This window comes from Daktulosphaira vitifoliae, unplaced genomic scaffold (genome assembly GCF_025091365.1).
Source record: "Daktulosphaira vitifoliae isolate Bord-2020 unplaced genomic scaffold, ASM2509136v1 Scaffold_1, whole genome shotgun sequence".
NCBI classification, from domain to species: domain Eukaryota; kingdom Metazoa; phylum Arthropoda; class Insecta; order Hemiptera; family Phylloxeridae; genus Daktulosphaira; species Daktulosphaira vitifoliae.
Window position 1 is genome coordinate 67,759,722 of NW_026099572.1, and position 13,333 is coordinate 67,773,054.

Genomic DNA, 13,333 nt, shown 5'->3' on the forward strand with positions numbered 1-13,333 from the left:
CCGCCCAAACCGCGGACCCGTACAGGAGAACCGAGTGTGCTACGCTGACTAAGAGTTTGCGTCGTAACTCCCTCAGCCCTCCCAGATTGGCCATGAGACCCACCAGGCTGTTCATGACATTCTGGACCCGCTAGGCCGCACGGGTAATATGTGGCCGGAACTTTAGACGCTTGTCTACGACCAACCCCAAATAAGTCATGGAGTCTTTAAGCGGGATCTCCACCCTCAGCACGGAGAACCGTGGAGGAGTGAACTTGTACCTGCCCGTGAATAGGACCACTTTGGTCTTGTCTAGGGCGAGGCCAAGTCCACTGCCATCCTGCTGGTTCAGGCGGACACTGCGCTGAGCGCGCAGTTCGCACGAGATCCAGCCTCCTCTGATAAGGCGCCTTCCGCCATCACCGACGTATGTCGTCCATGATGTTCTATAGCAAAGACCCGAGAACCGACCCTTGCGGACGACACCCTTTATGGGCATGATTCTCGAGCCCACGGAGATCTCGAAGGAGATGATCCGGTCACTTAAGTACGACCGGATCATCCAGCCAACGTACGGGGGCACTCGATATTGCCCCGTAACCGATTTTCAAAAGAGTTATATGAATTCAATCTAAATTAAATATGTAGTAGCACTTACTTTGAATTTTTTGCCAATGTCCTTCATAAACGGTAAAAATGAAAATTTAAACTACCTTAAATAACCTTTTTTGCTGTCTCGTAGCTATAGTAATCTATGTATCAGCTGATAACGCATGTTCCTTAATTATTCGAAGTATGAGGGTCAAATCCCGTAAAGCGGTTTGACTTGTTGCATTTTTTTCAAACATTTTTTATTTATTCCTAAAACATCTCGCAAATTTTATTTAAGTATTTCTATATAATATTATATACAAATTATGAAAACAATAATGAACTTACAACAAAGCAAACTTATTATTTACAAATTATAAATACCACTCTGAATATTCATCTAGAATCTCGTCATCCAAATTAAAATTTACCATAGGTATTGACACATATATCTGTTATATTGCTGTGATTGATATGTCAAAGCAGAACGAAACAATTACAGCCCCGTCTTTTGACCTGCTTATTGAATATAATCTATCAATCACATTCGCCGCTAATACAACTGCATATGTTCTAATAATTTCAGACAATGTATTTACATATGCGCCTTTTGACGGAACCGTCCGTATAATTTAACATTAATTTTTACACGTTTACATAAATATTTATTATAAACCTTGTAATTATTATTATTATACCAAACCACTATTTATATGACTAGACATATCTTCGACATACTCTTCCTCCCAGTTAGGTATAAAAATATCAAATGTGATTAAAATGATAGATTAGAACAATTTATGGACTACATTGGGCGTTATAAACATGAATTATTAATTTTTAATGAACATTTTTTTTTCTTATAAAAGTGTTATTATTATATTGAAATTACTTAATAATTGTAATCAAATTACTTATTAATTTGTTGAAATAAAAATAATTGAATTTCGTAATTTCGTTACAGTAAAGTAACAAATAATTTAAGTTACTTAACTTCACAAGACTGATTTTTACCAAAAATATTAAAGTTTTGAAACACTAGATAAGTCGATTTGATTATGACCAAATATATATAAATATTAAGAAAGATATATAAATGGATAAATATTTTTTTAGGAAACGCCAGCTTATTAAATTTATCCGTAGAAAAATTGTATAAGTATTTTTGTTGTGATCACTTTGAAGCCCCCGATTATTTCAGTGAAAAAAAAATTATTTGTCTAAATCGGTTATACCTTAAAAATATAACAAAAATTATAAGATAATCAAATTTATGAATCCAGTTAGGAATTATAAAAAAAAACCAGAAAAAACATCAACGGAATCGCCAAAAGTTTCTTTGTGTGCACAACAGTTATTTTCACCTAACTTCTACTTTGTCACAAACTACTAGAATTTTTTTAAAACAATATAATTGAAATGCCACCTACTCATATTCTTGTAAGGATCAGAGAACAATTATGAACAAAAATATCCAAATATTTCTAATCCAGGTACATCTGTTAAAAAATTTAAAAGAATTTTTCTTCTTTTTCTTCGCTTTAATTCCAACTACTTGGGATCGGTTAAAACAATTCTTCAAAATCTTAAAAAATTATTGAAAAACAAAATTTTTCTTGTGAGTAAATTACGAAGCAAATTAATGTTTACAAGTAACCAAGTTCAAGTCATAAAAAATTAAATATTCAAATAAGAATTCTAAAATTTTAGCTGAAATGCAAATGTTTCGTAGTAATAAGTTGAGAAAAATTTTTTTGAGTGCTCGAAAAACTTTTGCCTTAAATTTATTTTATAAATCTCCTGTAACTTATAAATTTTTAAGAAACTTCCAAGGTATAGTTTACCTGGGATAATATCTATAAAAAGATGGATTGGTAACTCTGAGTTCCGATCAGGTTTTAATTCAGCGTACCTTGACCACATAAAAATTTAAATTGGGCTTATGTTAGACCAAAATAAATTTTTGTGTAATTATATTTGATGAAATGAAAATGAAAACATTTCTTGAATATTTTAAAGTTTTAGATTATGTTAAGGGTTATGAAAATTTAGGACCTAAAGGTCGTTCTAATTATCTTGCTTCTCAAGGTGGAAATTACATTTGACATTTGACATATCTGGCACTTCTATGAACCAAACTAAGTTTAGTAGTTTAATTGTAGACGTAATTTCAAATGCGTCACAAATAGGTTTAATTGTGACTTCAAAAATTTGTGATCGAGGTACTAATAATACGGCTTTGTTAAAATAACTTAGGTATTTTTGTAGAAAACCTATTTTTGGAATTGGAAAAAAAGTATTTTCAGTTTATGATATACCGCATTTGTTTAATAGTTTAAGAAAAAAATGTTTAAAATACTATTTTATTTATCGAGGCAATGAAGTATCATTTAATGATATTAAAGATAAATAAACATAAATAAAAAACAGTAGAACAAGTAGAGCTTTTTGAAAAATTAATGATAGCTACATTCATCCTGGCCCTTTCCAAAAAATGAATTGTAAATTTGTGGTACACATTTTTAGCAATCAATGTCCATAGTGATAAAAAACATGTATAAGTACCGGGACAAATTGTATCGTAAACAACTGCTGCTACTGCAGACTTTCTTAAAGACATGAATGATTTATTTGACGTACAAAACTTTTTGATAAAATCCATTTTATTGCGTTTTAAATAGAGAAAATCCCAATCAATTAAACTTTTTAAAACAATTCAACATTATTATTAACATTAAACCTTCATGTTTTGTTGGTTTGCTAGGTAGTATCAACATAGCGTTGATACTACCTATTATAATACATTATAATAGCTATAATGTTATTTGAGCAACAGCAAAATTTAGGATACGATTATTTAATGTCTAGTAGGTTAAATCAAGATGTTTTAGAAAACACTTTTTCAGTTAATCAACAAACCCTACAACTGAAAATTCTATCGTTTCCGATTATAGTTCAGACGCATCTAAAACATCTTCCTTCTCTAATTCCTGTCTAACTATACAAGAACAACTGACTGCTGTTCCTACAGTAACTTTAGAGACCTGATAAAATGTAAGTGGGTACCTCGGTAAAAAATCGTTAGATAAATTTTCATGTAAACGATGTGGAAATAAATTTCTGAAACAGGATTACAGATCTTTTTAATGACAAATAATTTTTAATCTTTTATAAAACATTTCAAACGCAAAATCAAATAACTACTGGAAAGTTGAAAAAACCAAAAGAAATTTTAATACATTTTGTGACTATTGCTCAACAGATAATTCATCATTTTATAAATGAAAAGTCGTATACAACACAACAAAGTTTTAAATTAAATAGTATAATCACAAATGAATTATATCTTATAGTAAATATTTCACTAGAGTGCTTACCACGCTTGGAATATTTAACTATAACTTTGATACATTGTAAAATTTTTAGAATATTTAACTTGAAGTCAAAATTTTACAATATGGGCATCGTGGATAAATTAAAGATTATAAGAGGAAATTAATATTTTTATATGTTGAATCTATCTTTATTTATTTTATCATTTTTAGTAATCTGAACTTTGGTTAAAATTTTTTTATTTGTTATTAAATTTTTTTTTTAAATATTTATAATTTGTTTTTTTTTTAATATTTCTTTGTATCTTTGAAAAAATAAATTATTCAAATAATTATTATATATAAAAACCTTAATGCGTAATTAGTAATTAATATCACACCTACACTCGATTAGTGGTAAGTTAAGAAATTAAACACCAAATAATATAAAAATTATGACGGTGGACAAATCGGTAGCGAGAAAGTTGTTATATAATAAGTTATGATCCTCAACACTAAGAGAAAATTAAAACAACAAATAATAGTCATATATAAATCATTAATAATAAAATTTAAACACATTAAGTTTTATTAAATTCGTATTTATAATGAAAAGTTTCATTTAAATCATTCAAGCAATTGCTTTTTAATAATAACTGGTTCATATCTTGATTTGCGTTAGCAGTGTTAGCCGTACATTGTTAATAGCGACTATTGCTTGAATATCAACAAGCTGGACAGTTTTTTAAAAATATTTCTCGAGGATATATGGCGCTATCTCTACCAGTATAAATTAACAAAAAATAATCGGTTGCCAATTGTTTGATTGCCGTGTCCTATCTGTGTGTATTTAATCTATGACGGAACCAAGTAAGCGCGCGCTATCTACTCGTTTACATGCGGCCCGAACAACATTAATTAAAAATAAATAAATAAATAAGGCGGTTCATCACCGAACGAACTTCATTATCGCATTTTGAACTAAACGTTTATTTAATGCGCGATAATAACGAGTCGTTCTTAGCGTTTTTCTACAACAGCCAAAATATGTAGATTCAATGCTATTGTAACACCGTGTCTTTTGAAACAATATACCATTGACTGGCAAATTTCAATTGTCTACATCAATTCGATATTATTTTTTTTACATCAACTTGGGTGATTATTACAAATATCTTTTCATTTCAATAGTTGATTTTTTGTCGTAGAACGATATTCATTAACATCAATAGCTTTCGATCCCCATACATAAATTCATATAATGTGTAAAACTATAATGAAATGAAATTCTAATTGCCAGAGTGAATATTTCAAGACTTAATATTTAAACGTTAAGTTAATTATTTTAATATAAATGACGGGTCGGGTGTTTTACTTGACACTCGAATAATAAACTAAAGACAATTTATTCAATATTTTACTAATGACATGATTCTATTACTCATATATCTCAATATAATACAATTACATATGATAAGAACATTGACATAAAAATAAAAAATAAAGGAATAACATCACCCAGCCACTTGACACTTCTTCTGCCGCGTGATATTGCAATGCTTTGAAATCTCCACAACAAATACTTCTTGGCCGAAGTGAACAATGCTGAGTGCCACGATTAATTTTACACCAACTCCAAGTATGGATTGGATATTTAATAACCGTACGTTGAGGCTTCGCCTATACAGGCCGACACAAACCCAACAAGACAAAACTATACCAGATCACTGGCTACGAGTCACTGGACTCAACGGTTCGATATAACGTCAACCGCGGATACAAACGTAATGACAGCAAGGTGCCGGTAGTGCCGGACACGATTGTTATTATCACAATGAGAGGGGTAATGAGTGATTTTAAGCTATGTGGAGCTAGACCGGACTACACACATAACTTTTGAACAGAATGTTTATTAAAATAAATTAAAGTATATACACGTTGAAGTAATAAACAAAGAACGAATTCACTTCGAATACAAATCACTACGGCGTGTAACATGCACATATAATTTATTATTTAATCGTTGTTTTTGCAGGATAATCTGATGGAAGATAACTTCAGACACAAAGACCGTGACAGATTCGAATCTATGTGTTTGGCTGCCGTGGAACGTCACCTGTATACTTGTCTATGGTCACTTAACGACCATAGTCAACCAAGACGTTTGCGGGTTACCCGATCCGGATTGCGCTCTGTTAGTACCGGACGCGCTGGCCGACAACGCGTTGGTGGCGGTGACGGCAGCAGACGTCGCCCAATTGGTCGGTCGGCGACACCAGGCGTCCATTGCCCAAGTTGTTCTAAGTCTCCGGAGGTTGCGGCAAGATCTTCCCGTAAAACTGATTGATTTCGACCATCCGGAACCGCGGAGGGACCTTGATATCCGTGGCTTCTACTGGGATAGCCACGCCGTTAATCCAGGGCGGTCAGACCGATAGTGTTCTGCACATTAATGCGCCACTATTGCAGTTGCGTTTATTTAACACTAACTCCATGCGTTTACTTACAAACCAATAACAGACCGTAAAAACGGAACCAATAAGCGCGGAGAGTAAAGAGATGGATCGTAGAATATCGGACTGTATTTTTACGGAAAAATATCATTGATTCCAAAAATTTGACTAATCGAATTCGTAATTTATCAAGCATGAATTTATCAATGAAATTTTGTATAAAATAGATTCCTGTGATAATAAAATTCATTATTATTACAATATATTCTATTTACTATCAATAAAATATATTGTATATAAAATTCTTCGTGGATTATAAAAAATCTTTAATGGGAAATGATTATTTTTTTTTACAAATAGGGGTTAAGAATACATTTTAGCAATTACTAGGATCCATCATAAGTTTAGTTCACTAATTTTAAAGTTAAGAACATATAAGCTAACAAAATTTTGTCAGTCCATAAAAATAGATCACTACGAATTTAAAAGAGTACAACAGTTCAAATACCTCGGTACTATTTTGACTGAAAAAAATAATATAGCAAACGAGGAAGCAGCGAGAACTCAAGCTGGGAATAAATGTTACTTTGGACTCACTAAGATACTACATTCAAGAGCAATATCGCGAAGAATGAAAGAACAATTATATACGTCCCTGATACGACCGGTTATATTATATGGATCAGAAACATGGCCACTTAGAAAAATGGACGAACAGAAATTTATTACCTTTGAAAGAAAAGTATTACGGAAAATATATGGCCCAGTCAAGGACGAAATAACTGGGGAGTGGAGACGAAGAAAGAATATAGAACTAGAAACACTATATAGTGGTCTGAATATATTGAAGATTATCAGAGGAAGAAGACTACGATGGGCCGGCCATGCTTGGAGAAACCAAAATCCACTTCTACATGCAGTGATTGAACAAATTCCTGTAGGTAAAAGACCTTTAGGAAGACTAAGAATGCGCTGGAAAGATGTTGTAAAAAAGGATGTTGAGCAGATGGAAAGTGTGTCCAATTGGAGGGATTTGGCAGTGGACAGAGAAGGCTGGAAGCTTGGTTGTGAGACGGAATGGTCTTAAAGGCCCAATAAACCCAAGAAGAAGAAGAAGATAACAAAATAAATTGTATAGTTAGATAAAGTCAGTTTAATTCAATTAAAAATTAAACTATTTTTTAAGATCATAGTATAATTTTAAAATCATAAGATTTTTAAAAGAGTAATTTAAATTTCAAAATTTATGAGTTTATCTTTGTGTTATAATTTATTTAGTGATAGAAGTATAAAAACCTTAGGTATTTCCATTTTCTTTGATATAATTTTTTTGAAATTCTGACATTTTACTTACCCTCAAGGAGGGATTGTAAATATCAACTTTTTTACAAAAATTTCAATTAAACTTTTGAAAATATTTCGGAAATACTGCGTTATTAAACATATATAAAAACAAAGCTTTTGTTACATCAATAATTAAAAAAAAAAATTTTGTCCCAACGATTTATCTTCAAAATATGTTATTTTTGTTTGGTAAAATTTTCGATTTTATATTTTCAAATTTAAATTGCTACAACTTCTTGACAAAATGTATGGATTAAAACAAATTATTATTTTTTTATAAATTATATATACTCCTTTCATCCGACAAACTTTTTTTTTTTAATCAGGCAATTTTCCCTTATACAGGGGGCGTTCAAAACTTGAAACAGACGTATAATAAGTAGAACTTTTTTAACTTCTCGACATCTTTTCTTCTATGGAAAAATGGGCGTCGAATATAACGAATAATGTGATATTACAAATTAAATGAAATATTTGCAGTATTTGAATTACATATTTTTTTATTCAGTCAATAACTAAACCTCGACAAACTTAATTTAATAATGTTTATCGAATCCATTAACGTGCTTGGAAAATAGTGTACTGCGAGTGAAAACTGTAGGGTTAAATATGACGTACAAAACTTTTTGATAAAATCCATTTTATTGCGTTTTAAATAGAGAAAATCCCAATCAATTAAACTTTTTAAAACAATTCAACATTATTATTAACATTAAACCTTCATGTTTTGTTGGTTTGCTAGGTAGTATCAACATAGCGTTGATACTACCTATTATAATACATTATAATAGCTATAATGTTATTTGAGCAACAGCAAAATTTAGGATACGATTATTTAATGTCTAGTAGGTTAAATCAAGATGTTTTAGAAAACACTTTTTCAGTTAATCAACAAACCCTACAACTGAAAATTCTATCGTTTCCGATTATAGTTCAGACGCATCTAAAACATCTTCCTTCTCTAATTCCTGTCTAACTATACAAGAACAACTGACTGCTGTTCCTACAGTAACTTTAGAGACCTGATAAAATGTAAGTGGGTACCTCGGTAAAAAATCGTTAGATAAATTTTCATGTAAACGATGTGGAAATAAATTTCTGAAACAGGATTACAGATCTTTTTAATGACAAATAATTTTTAATCTTTTATAAAACATTTCAAACGCAAAATCAAATAACTACTGGAAAGTTGAAAAAACCAAAAGAAATTNATATATATATATGTGTGTGTGTGTGTGTTGTATTTTATGTAGGACATGATCAAATTTTGTGATCTGTGTTAAAAACAAACAGGGGTCAACTGCTTGAGAAAAGAAGCCTTGTATCAACAAATTGTATGTACTTATTTATCTAATTTATTTCTATTTTGTATATTTTATAAACCTTAATTTATAAAACATGCAATGAAATAAATTAATTAGACCCCTCAAATCATTTAAAAAAAAAGGTGGAAGTTAAAACTCTTTGTAATGTCGTTGACCATCAATTTATGTTTGTTGAGAAATGTTTAAAAGCGCTCTAGTAGAATAATTAGTTAGAAGTACAGTACTGTATTTTGTAACACTAATGTAAATAATATCGAAAATAAGATAATCATTATTAGATAGTTAAATAAATTAACTTATCTATTCACCTATTATAATTATTAGAATAGAAGATTGGAAAACGATTAGTGAAAATTAATTATTCAACAATTACAAAACAGTCAAAAAATTATATGTTAGGTTAACAGTATTAATTGTTTAACATTTAAAAAATATGGAAATTAAGACAACAGAAATAAGAGAAATACAATATAGGTACAAAAAAATAAACTATATACTATCTATGTACACATAGATAGTATATAAGAATAAAATAATTAATTCTTAAACTAATTAAATTGTTTAATTATAAATTCTATTAATATTAATGATTGTTTAGTATATGTTAGTTTAAAGATATCATTATCAATAAACGCAACCAGTTTATAAGATATCGTCTTTTAAAAGTAAATATGTTTTTTCTGATCACCTCTAAATTTTAAACAGATGTAACTTTTGAAAATCAAATATAAAATGACTTTTTTTTAACATAAATTTTTTAGTTTCGATGGGAAGCTAAGAAAGTATTAATTTTACTATNATTTTTTAGTTTCGATGGGAAGCTAAGAAAGTATTAATTTTACTATGATGTGTTATTTTTTTTTTTTTGTGTGTTTGTTACCACTTTTTCTCAGCTCTCACCGAACCGATTTCTTTTAACGATACGTCAAAAGATCACAAATCGTATTGTAATATAGGTCATTATTTTATTAAACTGAAAACAAAGCATTTTTGTAATGTTTGGTTTAACTATGAATTTCTTGATCTATTATTACAATATTTAATATAGTCTATTATTTGTAAACCTAGAAGAGTCATTCCATGTGAAATCACCTAATGTGTGTGCTGGTATAGTTCAGAAATTTATGAAATTTATATCATAGACTTCTTAAAGGTCATTGACAACAAAAATAATATTTTTTTTTTAATATTATTGTTTTTTACCAGATAGTGCATTTTTTATAATTAAAAACATGAAAAAACAGCCTATGTTCTAGAGCCTATAACTTCACATCCAAATAAGCTATCACTGTGGAATTAGCACTGTTTTACTCATATTAAATAGTACTTCAATTTTATTCTTAAGTTTATAAATTTTGAATTTTTTTGAACATCGAAATTTTGATTTAAATTTTTTAAATTTTGCAGTATTCTAATAGCAAAATTTGAAGGACAAAAAATTTTTTAATTAAAATTTTTTTTTTCTTTTCAGAAACTTTTATTAATGTTCTTTTAACCCATATCATAATTGATTCGATATATAATTTTTTTTGTATCGTTTTACGGTCTTGAACATGCAAGGTTTGCTGAAAATAGCCAACTTTATCATCTCATTACACAAAAGTGACTGAACGAATTTTTTTCAAATTTACATAGTACTTTCCTTTAGGCAAATTAAACGTCTGGTGAAAATTTTATAAAGTAGCGTTAAAATTATTTCTCCATCATAAAATTTTAATTAAAAAATTTTTTGTCCTTCAAATTTTGCTATTAAAATACTGCAAAATTTAAAAAATTTAAATCAAAATTTCGATGTTCAAAAAATTCAAAATTTATAAACTTAAGAATAAAATTGAAGTACTATTTAATATGAGTAAAACAGTGCTAATTCCACAGTGATAGCTTATTTGGATGTGAAGTTATAGGCTCTAGAACATAGGCTGTTTTTTCATGTTTTTAATTATAAAAAATGCACTATCTGGTAAAAAACAATAATAATAAAAAAAAAATATTATTTTTGTTGTCAATGACCTTTAAGAAGTTTATGATATAAATTTCATAAATTTCTGAACTATACCAGCACATACATTAGGTGATTTTACATGGAATGACCCAGAAGTAGAACACTTTTGTAATGTTTGGATTAATTGTAATTCCCCGAATTATTGTTACTAGATCAGGAAGTAAATATTTATAAACCTTTTTGAAAATGATTACTATATGAATTTTATAAAAATATAGTTTTAAAAAACTAAAAAACACGCTTTTAAAGCACATCGAACTAAAAAGTTAAAAATAATTTTTAAAATAAGCTTAAAATAATTATGAACTAAAAATACTAGTATTATTGTGAAAAAAAGCGTGGGTGCTTTATGCCATATTTTTTGTATATTGAGCGCCTTACGTTTTTTTCACAATAATTTAATTAAATTTATTAATTTATTTATTAATGCCCTTTCGGGCAAAGAGTGTACATTAGTAATATATGTTTATAAACAATTTACATAATAAGAATGAATAAAACATACAACAGAATACATAGAATATAAAAGATATTAAATTAAAATTAATATATACATATAATATATTTATACAGAATTTAGACTTAAATAATGAAGTTTAGTTTCGTTGTCATAATTGAAATCGACATCTATACTATTACATTCTCTTAACATGCGACTTAAAGGCTCGTTGAAACTGTAAGATTGAGAATGAAAAGGAATATTAAATATAGTCGTGGAACAAGCATTGAAAACTGGAACATGCCAACTTATTTTTTTGAGTATTTGAGGACAACTTATTTTATTATTTAATAATTTATATATAAATGATGTATCATTGAATTTACGTCTGGACGTAAGAGAATTCAAACCTAGTTCATGTTCTAAGTTATCAATCGAAACGTTTAATTTAAACTTAAGTGACAAGTATTTTAAGAAGTTGTGTTGAACATTATTTAAACGTTGAATCAAAATATTTTGGTAAGGGTTCCAAATTATGGATCCGTATTCAATACCTGAACGGACAAGTGCGCAATACAAAGTTTTTAGACAAATAATATTATTAAAATCACAGCACTGCCGTCTGACAAATCCCAGCATACGCATGGCTTTTGAATATATAAAATATATGTGTTTATTAAATGAGAGATCATCAGAGAGTATAATACCAAGATCTTTAATAGAAGAAACTAACTTTATTGTATGTCCATCTAAGGTATAATTATAAATTAAAGGGTTTTTACGCCTGGAAAACGATATTACAGCGCATTTATCAATATTAATTTTTAATTTATTTATGGTACATCAATTTGAAAATTTTACAAGATCTGACTGTGGTTTTTCTTGGTCATTAACAGAGTTAATCTTGATACATATTTTCAAGTCATCGGCAAACAGCGAAAATGTACAAAAGTTGAATATATGTTTAACATCGTTTATAAATAATAAGAATAGCAATGGTGACAAGTGTCCTCCTTGCGGGACACCTGAAGGTGTAGCGAAAAGAGACGAAATTTTACCTGAAACTATTACTTGTTATGTCCTTCCAGTTAGATAGGAGCTAAACCAGGAAAGTAACTTACTATTAATACCAAAAATACTAAGCTTTTTAATTAAAATTTTGTGATCAACTGAGTCGAATGCTTTACTAAGGTCTGTATAGATGGCGTCTACTTGTCCATGGTTTTCAACGACATTAAGTACCTCTGTATAATATATTAATAAATTAGTTGAAGTCGATTTTTGAGATCGAAAACCGTGCTGCTCATCTATTAATATTTTATCAAATAATTTAGAAAGTTTGAGTTTTATTAATTTTTCAAAAAGTTTAGATACTGCACTTAATTTAGATATAGGACGATAATTATTCACAGAAGCCCGATTGTTTGATTTAAAAATTGGTAGCACAAAACTTGATTTCCATAAATGTGGGAAAACGCCATCAGATAGAGACTTATTAAAAAGCAAATGTAGGGGATAAGCTAGTGCGTAACGACATTAAAAAAAACGATTGGAGGCAGCTGATCGGGACCATATGTCTTATCTACACTTAGGTTACTAAGACCCTCAATACCTCTGCTAATGAAATATTTAAAGAAGATAAATTTATATATGAATTTTGGTTTATGTTAGTTTGATCGAGAGTAGTTGTAGAATTCGGTGATGTATAAACTGAGGAAAAGTAATTGTCAAAAGCGTTACATATGTCTTCACTATTGTCGTAACGTTCATCATTAAAATTCATAACTGAGGGTAGCTTGTTATTGTTTATTTTGTTTTTTATATAGTTCCAAAAACCTCGAGGATTGGTAGATAGGTTTTTTTGTACATTAGATAAATATTGAAAACGG